Source organism: Marmota marmota, unplaced genomic scaffold (genome assembly GCF_001458135.2).
Source record: "Marmota marmota marmota unplaced genomic scaffold, marMar, whole genome shotgun sequence".
Taxonomy (NCBI): Eukaryota; Metazoa; Chordata; class Mammalia; order Rodentia; family Sciuridae; genus Marmota; species Marmota marmota.
Genome location: NW_026000174.1, coordinates 37,865,465 through 37,878,320, shown reverse-complemented (window position 1 = coordinate 37,878,320; position 12,856 = coordinate 37,865,465). Strand labels below are relative to the sequence as shown.

At 35.6% G+C, this 12,856-nt stretch overlaps 1 protein-coding gene across 1 annotated transcript in view; it reads right to left on the bottom strand.

The window, feature by feature from the left end:
* The window catches only part of Ano3 (anoctamin 3), a 390,715-nt gene that overhangs the window by 301,353 nt on the left and 76,506 nt on the right, over nucleotides 1-12,856 (bottom strand). The gene's annotated exons all lie outside the window — the stretch shown is intronic.

The following is a 12,856-nucleotide window of genomic DNA, read 5'->3' as shown; positions in this document are numbered from 1 at the left end:
AAAATATTTGGCAGTTCTCAAAAATATTAAAATGGCGTTATATATGATTAACAATTCTACTGTAGTTAAGTAAATTAAAAATTTACATTTTTGCAAAATGTTAGGCACAAATGTTCATAGCAGCATTATTCATAATACCCCCAAAGTGCAAAGAACTAAATATACATTAACTAAATGTATGCCTAAAGTGTAATAGAGTCAGCCTTCTGTGTCTTCAGATTCTGTAACCATGTATTTAACAAACTATAAATAAAAAATATTCAAAAATAAATTTGCATCTACATTGAACATGTACACATATTTCCCCTTATCATTATTCCGTGAATAATACAGTATAACATCTATTTACATATTTGTAAGGGCTGACTTAAGGTATAAGGGAGGCTGTGTGTAGGTTATATGTAAAAACGATGCCATTTTATATGACACTCGTGTATTTACGGATTAGGTTGTCAATGGGGAACTAATCCCCTCTGGACATCAATGATGACTGCAACATTTGTGTATGTAAAAGTGTAGTGTGTAATATTGCATGTATAACATTTATATACATATAATGTGTAACATTTGTATACAACATATAAACAAGTATATTTTACGTATATTTTACATATATCTTACACAACGGAATGTTACTTGTCAGTAAAATGATTACTGGATTCTTAACTCACAAATTCTCTTGGTTTCACATTTAGTGTAGTTTCTTTATGCAGCAAGAGATAACTGGAACAGACCCAATATCTAATCTGATAAAGATCCTTTTAGCTCTACTTTCACAAGATATCCTGATTCTGTCCATCTCTTATTTCTACCCTCATTGCTCTCCTAGACTCAGAACCCATTGTGTTTCATCTAGCCAAATACAATCAACTTTTAATTATTCTGTCTGCTTTTACTTTATTATTTATTCCCTGCATAGGAGCCATACATTTTAAAAGTTAATCAGATAATAATTCCACTTTATTTAAAATTTCCACTGATTTCCCACTGCAATTAGTATAAAACTTCTCATAAAGGGAGCTGCTAATGATCCACGCTTACCTCTCTCTCTGATCTTGTCTCCCACCACTTGCTTTGTGTTCCACCCATATGTTCTTCCTGAAGTCTCTGGAGCACTATAAGATCATACCTATTCCAGGGTCTGTTTTCTTGTTGTCACCTTTACCTGGAACACTTGTCCAATTCTTGACTGACAGTCTTTGTCATTATTCAGACCCCTGCTTTATTAAGAGAGACTTTCCTTGGCCACTCTAAGTGAAATTGCTTCTTACGAGTTAGTTTTCTCTATGCCCCAAATCTATTACACTTGTAAAATAGTATTTATTAGAATCTAATTTATCTTATGTTTCTGGTGACTTTATTATTTCTCTCCTATTAAAATACAGTGTCTATAGAATATTACTCAGCAATAAAAGATAATAAAATCATGGCATTTTCAGGTAAATGGGTGGAGTTAGAGAAGATAATGCTAAGTGAAGTTAGCCAATCCCAAAAAACCAAATGCCAAACGTTTTCTTTGATATAAGGAGCCTGATTCATAGTGGGGTAGGGAGTGGGAGCATGGGAGGAATAGATGAACTCTAGATAGGACAGAGGAATTCAAGGGAAAGGGTGGGGGCATGGGGTAATTAATGACAGTGGAATGTGATAATCATTACTATCCAAAGTACAGGTATGAAGACATGAATTGGTGTGAATATACTATGTACACAGAGATATGAAAAAATGTGCTCTATATATGTAATAAGAATTGCAATGCATTCTGCTGTCATATATAAATTAAAAAATTTACATAAAAAAGAGCCCACCCAGTCTGGAGGGAGGCAGATCTAGGAAGTTTTTGCAGAAAGGGACATTAGAAACAGTGAGTCAGATGAAGGGTGTTGGGCCAGCAGGAAGACAGAAGTCACATTCAAGGCAGAAAAGGGAAAGTCCAAGCCCAGGGAGAGGGAGCAAATAAATAAATAAATAAAATACAGTGTCTATTAAAAAAAAAAAAAAAGACCTGTATTCTTAGGATTTGAACCATTGCCTGACAGACAATAGGTACTGCATAGTTATTGAAAGGATGCAATATTACATAGGACTTACCTATATAAGTTCAATAATAAAAGCTCCTAGATAACAGATTAGAGTATTAAACCTCTTGGTTGTTTAAAAATTATGTGTTAGATAGTGTGCCAGGTACATGCAATAATGTTCAGGAAAGACTGGGCTCTTTTCTGCTTGTGCATATATTAAAATATAGTGGCATTTTTTAGTCACTCTTTAAATTCTGCTTCTTTGTATCTTTGAATTCACGTAAAGGCATTTCAAATATCCATGGACCTAATTTTACCTATGATAGATAGTATCACAAAAATCGGGTGGGCAAAATTGTGTTTCTACTAATTTATAACATTTTTGTCAGCTTATAAACTTCTTTTTGTTGAAAATTTGAATGTCTACATTCCCAATTTCCATGAAAAAATGGTTTAAGTTGAAATTCTTTAGTAGATTTTGGTGCAAAGATAATGTCTCTGAAAAGATGAGTTGGGACTATTTCCTGATTGTTTCAACAATCCAAGAACTTCTATAGGATCCAACAACAATGAATATTGCCAAATGAACAGAAAGGGCCCTGGCATTTAAGCAGCTCTGTGTCTATTTTGGAGAACAACCCGCCCACATTGCCTGATAACCTTGCTGCTTATAGCAGCGTGCTAACAGCAATATTGGCTTTATACCAGACCTATTGAATGGTAATCTGTATTTTCAAAGATCCCAAGGTGATTCCTGTATATAAAGGTTCAGGAAACAATGCATTACCTAGTGATTATCAAAATTCACTGTTCATTGTAAACTCCTGGGAAACTTAAAAAAAAAATCATTAATGCCTGGGTTTCAATTCCAGCAATTCTGATTTAACTATATGCTTGAGCATCTGAGATTTAACTATTTTTTTCCAAACGATTTTGCTGTGCAACCAGAGATCAGAATCACTAAGCTTAGTACTGACAAGTCCTAAGTCTTTATACAAAAACACTCATTTGTTTCCTGTTCCCTGAACATAAAAATGTTGAGATAAATCAAAAGCAAATCTTTTGCAATTGGGAAAGTTTCTGTCCCAGATTTTGTTGTCATGTGTTGTTTTCAGAGCCCCCTGATCTTTCCCGCATTGTAATTTTCAGGATTTGGAGCATTAACCTGCTTATTTCCAGATGGAAAAGGAAAGCTTTTCAGTAGGCTGAGCTAATGGCCATCTGTTAGGATGGAACCCAGCCTATTCAAAGGTGATATTTGCCACATTGTCTGATGTCAGGAGGCAACAAATGAAATCTTGAGACCTTCAGAACACACAACACCTTATGTGTTAGGTCCCCTGGAGGAAGGCATTCCCAAATTAGAAACACAAGCTTTAGTTGGAAGGACTCATGTGCTGACACCTTAGGGAATCTACTGTGAGTGATGCCTTTATCACTGGTACCATACTGTGGGCAGCTGATGCTAATGTCCTAATGAGTTTCACAAGTCAGCACAGGACAAAGGGAAGGGACATTCCAGGGTGGCCTCATCATACACTGTGTCTGAATCTGACACTTCAAGCATAAGGAAAATGATTAAAGAAGTTTCTATAGGCAAAGTGATTAGCACAACAACTGGCACATCCAATCTTCAGGAATGTGTGACCTTAGAGAAAAAAACAAAATAGACTGGGAAATCACATGTACAGGGTTACTTTTAACTGTTGAAAAATATTTAGTGAATAGTCACTTAAAATAAGTATATCACATTAAATCGGACCCAATACAATTTTTATAAAGACCTTCAAATAATAACAATGAATTCTATCAAATTTTATATAATATGACTTAATTACTGAAGCACTTTTAGCTTCTCTCCCCTCCACAGTTTAAAATTAGATGCTTTGTTGCCAAATATGAAAATGATATTTTTTTTTTTAAATTCATTCCACATTCTTTCTCCCCAAAAGCTTTTAGATCAAGATTTCAGGCTTTTGTACAAATATGCATACAATCTTGTAAAGGATAAATAAGGGACCTTACAAATAATTATAATTAAGTCGGGGAGTAAGAAATAAATACAAATTTTGCCATTGTAATCAAAACTACTGTGTAGAATAAGCTCTTAAATTACATTCTATTTACAAAGATGAGTATATTTCTGTAAGCATAGTTGTGTTGAATAAAGTTTTAAGAAGCAGAAAAATAATGAAATAATAAAGTGGAAATGAAACACATTGTGGTAGCTCCCTCTAGTGGAATTTCTTAAAGCAAGACAATGCTAACAGAATAGTTCTGTATACGTAGGCTTGAATGGATATTTAGACAAACTCCAGACCAAATAGTTAAAAACTCCATGAGAGGAAGAAACATCAGCATTCAAAATGGGTATTTCTTAATATAATGGATTTATGAAGAAGATGGTTAAGATTCATCCATCTTTTCTTAATTGAGTGGAGTAATTGTGACTTTTATTTATTTTTCATTTTTAGTGTTTTTTTTTTTAAAATTGCACATAACATTAGGATTCATTTTGACATCATTATAAAAGATGGAATATAATGTGTTCTAAATCAGTCCCTAGGACTTTCCCTTCTTCTTACCACTTCCCATGCCCCATCCCCTTCCCTACACTGATCTTTCTATTTATTGTAGGTTTTTAATTTTTTTTATTTTAATTAGTGCTGTGTGGATGTACATGATAGTGAGATTCACTGTGTTATATTCATATATGTACATAGGAAAGGTAGGTTAGATCCATTCCACTGTCTTTCCCTAGCCAACCCTCCTTTCTTCCCTCCATTCCCCTGTGTCTATTCCACTGATCTTTCTTCTATTCTTCTTCTTTTTAAAATTCCTCCTCATTATTTTGTATTATTTTCTGCATATCAGAGAAAATGTTTGACCTTTGACTTTTTGGGACACTCGAGGGACCCAGAGGAAGTCAATAAAGCTCTTTCCTTGTCTACCATCTTATATATACACTGAATACAAAAACAGTTCTCTAAGTTGCTGTATATACATCATAAACTAAGATAATCCCATTTCTCCTTGATTTTTCTCCACATCAATTAAAGAGCACAGCATCTGGGAGTGAAGTTTTATTTCTCTTTTCTTCCTTACTTGGTCTCACACTCAACTCACCAGCAGTTGTTCTTTATTTGCTCAGATTACACCTCTGTCTGGGCTCTTTCCTACAAACTGTGTGGCCACACCCTTCTCACCCTTACTATTGATGTTGCCTCCTGACTACCCTCCTGCTTCTCTCTCTTGCCTTTGAAAACTCCATGTTGTACTCTGTAGACTGAGTGAAAGATACATGTCCACCTCAGAGCCAACCTGTAAATTGCTTCCCAGTGCATGTAGAACACTCCCCTCCCTGGTCTCCAAAGCCCAGCATCCACAATCACTGTTCCACACTGTTTTTCTTTCAGTTCCCCCCAAAGTAGGTCACAGTATTTCAAGCCTTGGAGATTTTGCAATCAACTCCCTGACTACACTGTTTTCATATAACTGAGTATATCTTACCTTGAATGTCTTGACTTTAATGAACTTTAGAGATTCAAATATCTGTTGTCTCTTTCATCTTAATTTCTCTTCTCATAGCATCATATTTTTTTCCTGCAGAGCATTCCTTACAATTTCGTGAATGGACCATTAAACAAACATTAGAATTTAAAGCTGTAGGTTTCTCTTTGAACATCAGATTACTATACTCTGGAGAATTGGTGTTAAGTCCCTATTTTTATGAAATTGCTTCTCATAAACCCCTCTTTTTAAATGGCAATCCTTATCTCTTTCTAGAAACATATGTGTGCTATTAGTTTTTGTTCTACTAGAAATTATGGTGACTCAGTGTTGTGCTACTAGTTAGATGCTTCAAGTAATCAGCTAAATATGTGGTGTTTCTGCCCAGGCTTGCAAAGAAAATTTACAGTGAAGCTGCTAAAACTTAGGTCCAGAATCCCTCAGTTTTCCTAGACTTTCCAAGACAAATATGCACTCATTGCCATTTTTTTTGCAAGATATAGTTAAACTAACTAGTTTAGCAGACTAATAAATGGAACCATTTCAAAGAGGGTTCCAGGGTTGGGGGTATAGCTCAGTGGTATAGTGCTTGCCCAGCACCTGCAAGGCTCTGGGGTCAATCCCCAGTACCCACCTTGTTCTCCCCGCAAAAGAGGGTTTCAGAATATTCACAAGAAAATGAAAAATGTTAGGACATCACACAGTCAATACATGAAAATAAATTCAAAGAATACTTGCCATATTGACAGAAAAATGAAAATCTTGCAGGACAATAGCAATAAGTAGTTAAACAAAACAAAACAAATCTAAAAGTAATAATAATGATGAGGTAAAATACACCATCCACAATTTTAGAGTAAGTAATGATTTGTCTTTCAACTGTTTTCTGTAGAAAATGTTACAAAAACACATTCAAATGAAAATTCAAGGAATATGTGCCCAAAATATAAGAAATAGAGAATTGCAATAAGCAGTGACTTAGGATGTATCTTATGTTAATTTTTTCTCAATTTGTGATATGTTTTAGTTCTTGTGATAATTGAGACATCATCAGTAGATGAACAGCATTGTCACTTACATTTTCAAGTGAAGTTTGGGAAAGTGAGTTTACAAATTTTTTTTCTAACACCCTGAAATGCAACTTGATGGTGTAATAGCAAAGTGAAATTTAGGAGAAAAGAATTCTTTTGAGATTCAAAGTAATGAAATCTCAAGTCATGCTTCACAGTTCCTCTGATGTTAATATTAATTCTGAAGCAGACACATTAGTGGTGGTTAATCTGAATTGTTAACTTTATTGAATTAAGAGTTGCTTAATATTGAGAGATTTCTGGGTGTGTTGGTGAGGGTGTTCTTAGGAATGATTGGCAGGTGGAAGAGCAAACAGACAGGGAGGGCCTCCTTAAATGTGGTCTCTTAAGTCAGAGACCTTAATAGAACAAAAAAGAGGAAGAACAAGGAAGCAGGAGAAGACACAGCTCCATTCCTCTTGGGAGATGCTTATATTGTTGCTGTGGTTGTCTGAGGACATTAGACTCCATCGCCTTCACTCTTACAAAGCAGAATCTGAACTGCCACTCTCGGGGGAGTGTCCAAGTCTTTGTTCTGGGACAACATCATTGATCCCTCTTGTTCTGAGGCTCCAGCTTCTTGGACTTAGCAGTCACTGGTTCCTTCAGGTCTCTAGCCTGCAGATAGCCATTGTGGGACCATCCAGTTTCTGGTCAATCTAATAAGTCCCCATTTTATAGTCACACCTATATGTATACCCTGTTGGCTCTATTCCTCTAGAGAAAACTGACATGTGTATGTACAAATTAATAGTTTTTCTGGTATTTTCTTCATTGGCATGGGGGCATATAAACCTATATGTCCTATCATGGATAGGCCATATGTGTTATCACACACACATGACCTGAGCTGGGCTGACATTGAGAGAGAGAGAGAGATGAAGACATTTGTGTGGATGTAAAATATGATGCTTTCTAGTCATAGGTGGGAATCGAGAAGGACAAAGGTAAGGGTCAGTCTCTTCAGGCCTGGTTTCAGGAACTTATCAGCATGTGATCAAATTGTTGGCCTTTATGATTTTATGCAGTATTTTGATGAAACAGCCTGTAAATAGATTTTCAGTAAATTTTAGTTTCTGACACTTAAAAACTTTAATAATCTTTTTAAAGTAAGTGTAAGAGGCACTTTTCTCTCAAATCATCTAAGGTGGAGTCCTGTCAGAGTCTTAACTAATAACAATTTAGGAACTAATTTCCTCGTAATTATTTGTCTTGAAATTTCTATTATCACCACGAGTTCATATTGGCTCAGAAATATTATTTCAAAAATAAATAGGATCAAGAAATAATTGTTTATTGTTTTTTAATTTTTTTTGGTTGCAGATGGACACAATATCTTTATTTTGTTTGTTTATTTTTATGTGGTGCCAAGGATCAAATTCAGTTCCTCGTGCATGCTAGACAAGTGCTATACCACTGAGCCACAACCCTGGCCCCTTGTTTACCATTCTTACATTTATGCCTTTAACAGAAATCTAGTGTTGAACCTAGTATATCTGTCATATAAGTTACTTAGCCTTTCTATATTCTTATTTATTCCTCTATAAAATACAGATATAACAGTAATGATTTCACAAGATTAGAATAAGAATTTAAGTGAATAACTATATGAAAAGTACTTGAACACCATTTGTTTGGTGAATAGTCAAGTATTGCTACTCTTATGTTCCAAGTGTTAGGGGTAAGCCAGTGATGGAGACAGACATTTCTCATGCTCTTCCTGATTTGGGCAGCCACAGGAATGAGACTGTCAGATTTCTGGCTCCAGGGAACATGAGTGACTGACATCACCATTGCTCTTGTGTAAGGTCTATTACCATGTTTGTGCAGAGCTTCATGAATACTGCCTGCCAACCATTGAATATAGGAGGAATGACAAGGTAACACTGATACTGGGAGACAGGGAGAATTTCTGACAGGCTACACCAATTTTAGGACAGATTAGTAGTTCCCAGTCTTCAGAGATCATGGAGAGGAGAGGGTAGAAATGAGTATAAAGAGGTTAAAGAAGAGAAAATTAAGGTGATGTGATGATCCTGTATTCTGATTTTAGTAGTGGTTGCAAAACTCTGCATGCAATATAATGATATAGAACAGTGCACGCACGCGCGCGCACACACACAAACTTTTAATTCTGGTTTTGATATTCTACTATGATTATTGAAGATATAACAATTGGTGAATAAGAACCTGGTAAACTCCCTCCTCCATAAAAGCAATGAAAAATTTGTCAAACATCACCGGGATCATTTTTTCCCCCAGAAACTGTGAATTGAACAAAAATTTACTGAGATCCAGAGACAGTTTATTCAAGAAAATTGCTGAACCTCATTAAGCAGCATACTTTGGGGTGTTTTCACTTACTCAATTCCTATCACATTCTCTCTAGCTCCATTGTAACATTAAAACATAAAAGCCCACAATCACCATGAAAATCAGCAATCTGACAGCTATTGGAGGGAGACAAAATGAGGCTGCGGACACTTTGGAGAATAAAATCAGATGATTTTCATTATTTTACCTATCTGGTCCGGTAGAAGGCCCCACTTCCAAGGCTTTCTTGATTTGACTTGACTCAGAGCTCACAATTGGAAAAAGACAAATTATGTTTAATTTTTTCCATGTGGTTATTAACTTTGCACATCATCATAGGAAAAAAAAAACATGTTCAAGTCCTTTGCCTAATATTTTTTGTGTATTTTTTGTTGTTTTTGAGTTGTAGGGGTTCTTTATTTATTAGAGAAATGAAATCCTTTTCATATATATAATTTACAAAGCCTTTTAGAGTTGTGTACCCATAGCACCCTACCACATTAAGAAACAAAAGTAATTGAGAGAGTCTGCCTTCTGGTAAGGTATCTATTTGTATCTACCATCTGTTACAAGTTTTTTTTTTTTTCCTAGTGTTCCAAATGATACAAAATAATAAATGAGATTTAGGTGAAATTGTGAAGTGTCTTCAATTTCTTTTTCTAGACATGATATCTCTCACCACCTGAAGGGAAACAGCAGGGATAGAAACCCTAATATGAAATTCTTAGAGATCCAGAAGAGAAAGCATTCATTCTCTCTCCCCTGGAATATTGTGTCAGTCACCCAATGTTCCTTCCCTGTCCTAGTTTGTCCTGTCTTCAGTCCATGCTATACACCAAGTTGTATGTTCTCAGGACAATGGGACTTCCCTAAAGTAGCACTTTGAAGCCATATGATGATATCTAAGAACTGAAGCATAAAGGTGGTAAGGTAGAGATATTTACACAGCAACTTTTGATAGAAATGCATATCCCCAGATCTCTCTCTCTCTCTCTCTCTCTCTCTCTCTCTCTCTCTCTCTCTGTCACACACACACACACGCACACACACTAGTTTCTAAGTTTAGATTCTCTCATTTCTGACAAAATTTCAAATGCAAATATTTAACTTAAGAAATGTAGAAAACGGCAATTGAGAAGTGGGAAAGTTATAGAAGATAGATAATGAGATAGATAATGAAAAGCATATTAGCCAGAAAGTTATTGCTATGGTTCATTGTGCTTAATACAGTGGATAACTCTGAGATATAGGTGCAAAATTCAATGTCTCAAAATTAGCATATTTGAGGTCCAAACTGTTTTTTTTTAACCCCAACTATTGAGAGCCATCTGTTGATGGCTGTTTGCTTGATGCTACATGAATCCAGTGAAATAAGGATCAGACACATGGTCTGAGTGGTGTGTACATACACAGAAGCACATCTGCACCTCACATATTTCAGAATTCTACAGAAAGAAAACCAAATCTAAATTTATTGCATTATAAGATATGCTTTCATGTTGAGCTGTGACTTAATTTATATTCTCAACATCACCAGAATCTCAATTTTTCTCTTTCTCCCCTCTACATTATTTTTCCTATGGTAGCCGATCTGTTCCTCACGTCTTTCAAGACTCAGATTAACTGAAAAGAGTAAGAAAACTGAACAAAGCCCCCAATGTTTTCTACCTCTGAGAAAGTCAACAGCTAGAAGAAAGTGATGCTGTTATCAGCCAGATCTGGACCACACACTCATTAATAAAAAAATAGAAGCAAAGAAGGGTGGAGCCAGCATTACCACAAGCCCTTGGGAGCATAAAAGGAGAGTCTGAGGCATTACTAGGGTGATGGAATTACACTACTACAGTAAGATAGAATGTTCTGAGCTGCAAAATGTGACAAATAACCCTAACAAGGCCTTAGAAGGAAAATCAGTCATAGAATGACCTTCAGTGTATGACTACCAGTTGATACACGGAAACATAGGAGTTTAGTTATAAGTCAATCTTCTATTCACAGAAGTGTTTTCACTGAGAATGCTTTTAGATCACAGTCACGGTAAGTTTTAAGAAAGTCCCTCAAAACTCACTTTATTAAGTGGTGGGGCTACAGACTAAGGATTCAAAAGAAGAAGATTCAAAAGGTTAAAAAGATTGCTTGGAACCAAGTTTAAATGTCTTATGATATTGCACCAATAAGTGAAATTTGTGCTAATCTTTATTAGTTTATTTTAGTTATATGTAGTATTTGGGTTCCTTTTTATATGATTATGCAACATTAAATATAATTTGCTCCAATTCAGACCCACCTCCTCTTTCCCTTCCCTTTCCCCTCTCTTCTGTTCTCCTTCCTCTATTCTCCTGATCTTCCTTCTACTTATTTATAGTTTTTTAAAAATTTCTCTAATGACTTTTTACTTTAGTTTATTGCAATAAGATCCACTGGAGGGATTTTTAACAGTGTAGTAAGATGAGATGAGAATTCAGATATTTTGGGAATCAGAATAAATGTCTAATATTAACCATAACAAATTATCTTCTAATAGGATTCATCTATGCTAAACTATAGATAGAAAATGGACAATTCTATTTCATTTTTTTCAATTTGCTATATCCTCTATTTATATGATGGAATTAAACTTTTACTCCCTCCCCACCCCCCCAGTCTTCCTTATAAATACTAAATATTCATTTCATTTCATCCAAAATAATAATGAGAAAATTTCTCACACTTCCATTCACTCTGTTATTCTCACATTTTTATCAGGTGAAACATATATTTATTTTTTATGTAAATGAATGTATTTCTCAACTCACCCCATCCCCAAGTAAAGACAAATGAACACAGAAACAAATCCTTGCACTGCAATATGAATGGAGGCCATTAGAGGGCATGCTAGCTTCATGCTGGGACCAGAAAGTGCAGCGCTGCTTTAATTCAGAGCATGATTGAGCAACAGAGGTGACCTTGCCAAAGGTTAGAGAGAGTCCATTAATGTAAAAGGAGAGGGGTCAGTCTGTCAAGTGACAGAGACAAAATGTCATTTGTACCACTTTGAAGCCAAACCGACCAATTATACCTACCAAAGCCCAAAGGTAATGAAAACTAAAGACAGAAAGTGTCATTTTGACAGAGATAACCTCTAGAAGAAGGCAGGGAATGGGCCTCAGGTTAATGGATTTTTTTTTTTCTTTAGGTGGAAGAGGTGGAGGCATTTTAAAACACCTTAAATTGGGTATTGAAAATGTGGCCTGACCTGTAGTAATAGTAACAGAAATAGAACAGGGTGGGTGGTTCTATTTTAACTGAAAATAATGGTTAACCTATTGCTGAAATATGATACCTCAGGGAGTATTCATCTAATGTTAGCTTACTTGTTTGGAAAAGATTCCTGTTTGACATAGCATGACCATCCTAAGACAGCCTGCATACAAATAGCTTCAGTTCACATTGAAGTTTTGAATATTTTTGGAAAAAGCTAGAAATTATACAAATATAAATTCTGCCTACAAAAACAAAATCAGAATCTCTTGAAAGAGGACTGATTGGCTACCTGCCTCAGACTTATGAGGGTCTAGTGGCTAAAAATTTAATTCCTATGTTTCATCCCTGATTTTACAAGTCATAATTTCTGAGGTGAGATCTGGACATCTATTTTATTTTATTTTTTGAGAGGTGGGTACCAAGGATTGAACTCAGGGGTACTCGACCACTGAGCCACATCCCCAGCCTATTTTGTTATTTTATTTAGAGACAGGGGTCTTACTGAGTTGCTTAGCACCTCATGTTTGCTGAGGCTGGCTTTGAACTTTTTATCCTCCTGCTTCAGCCTCCCAAGCCTCTGAGATTACAGGCATGTGCCACCGCACCTGGATGGACATTTGCTTTTATCATAAGAGTTTTAAGTGAATCGGGTAATTGGGTTATTTGAATCTATAAATGGACCTAGGAATTAAACAAACA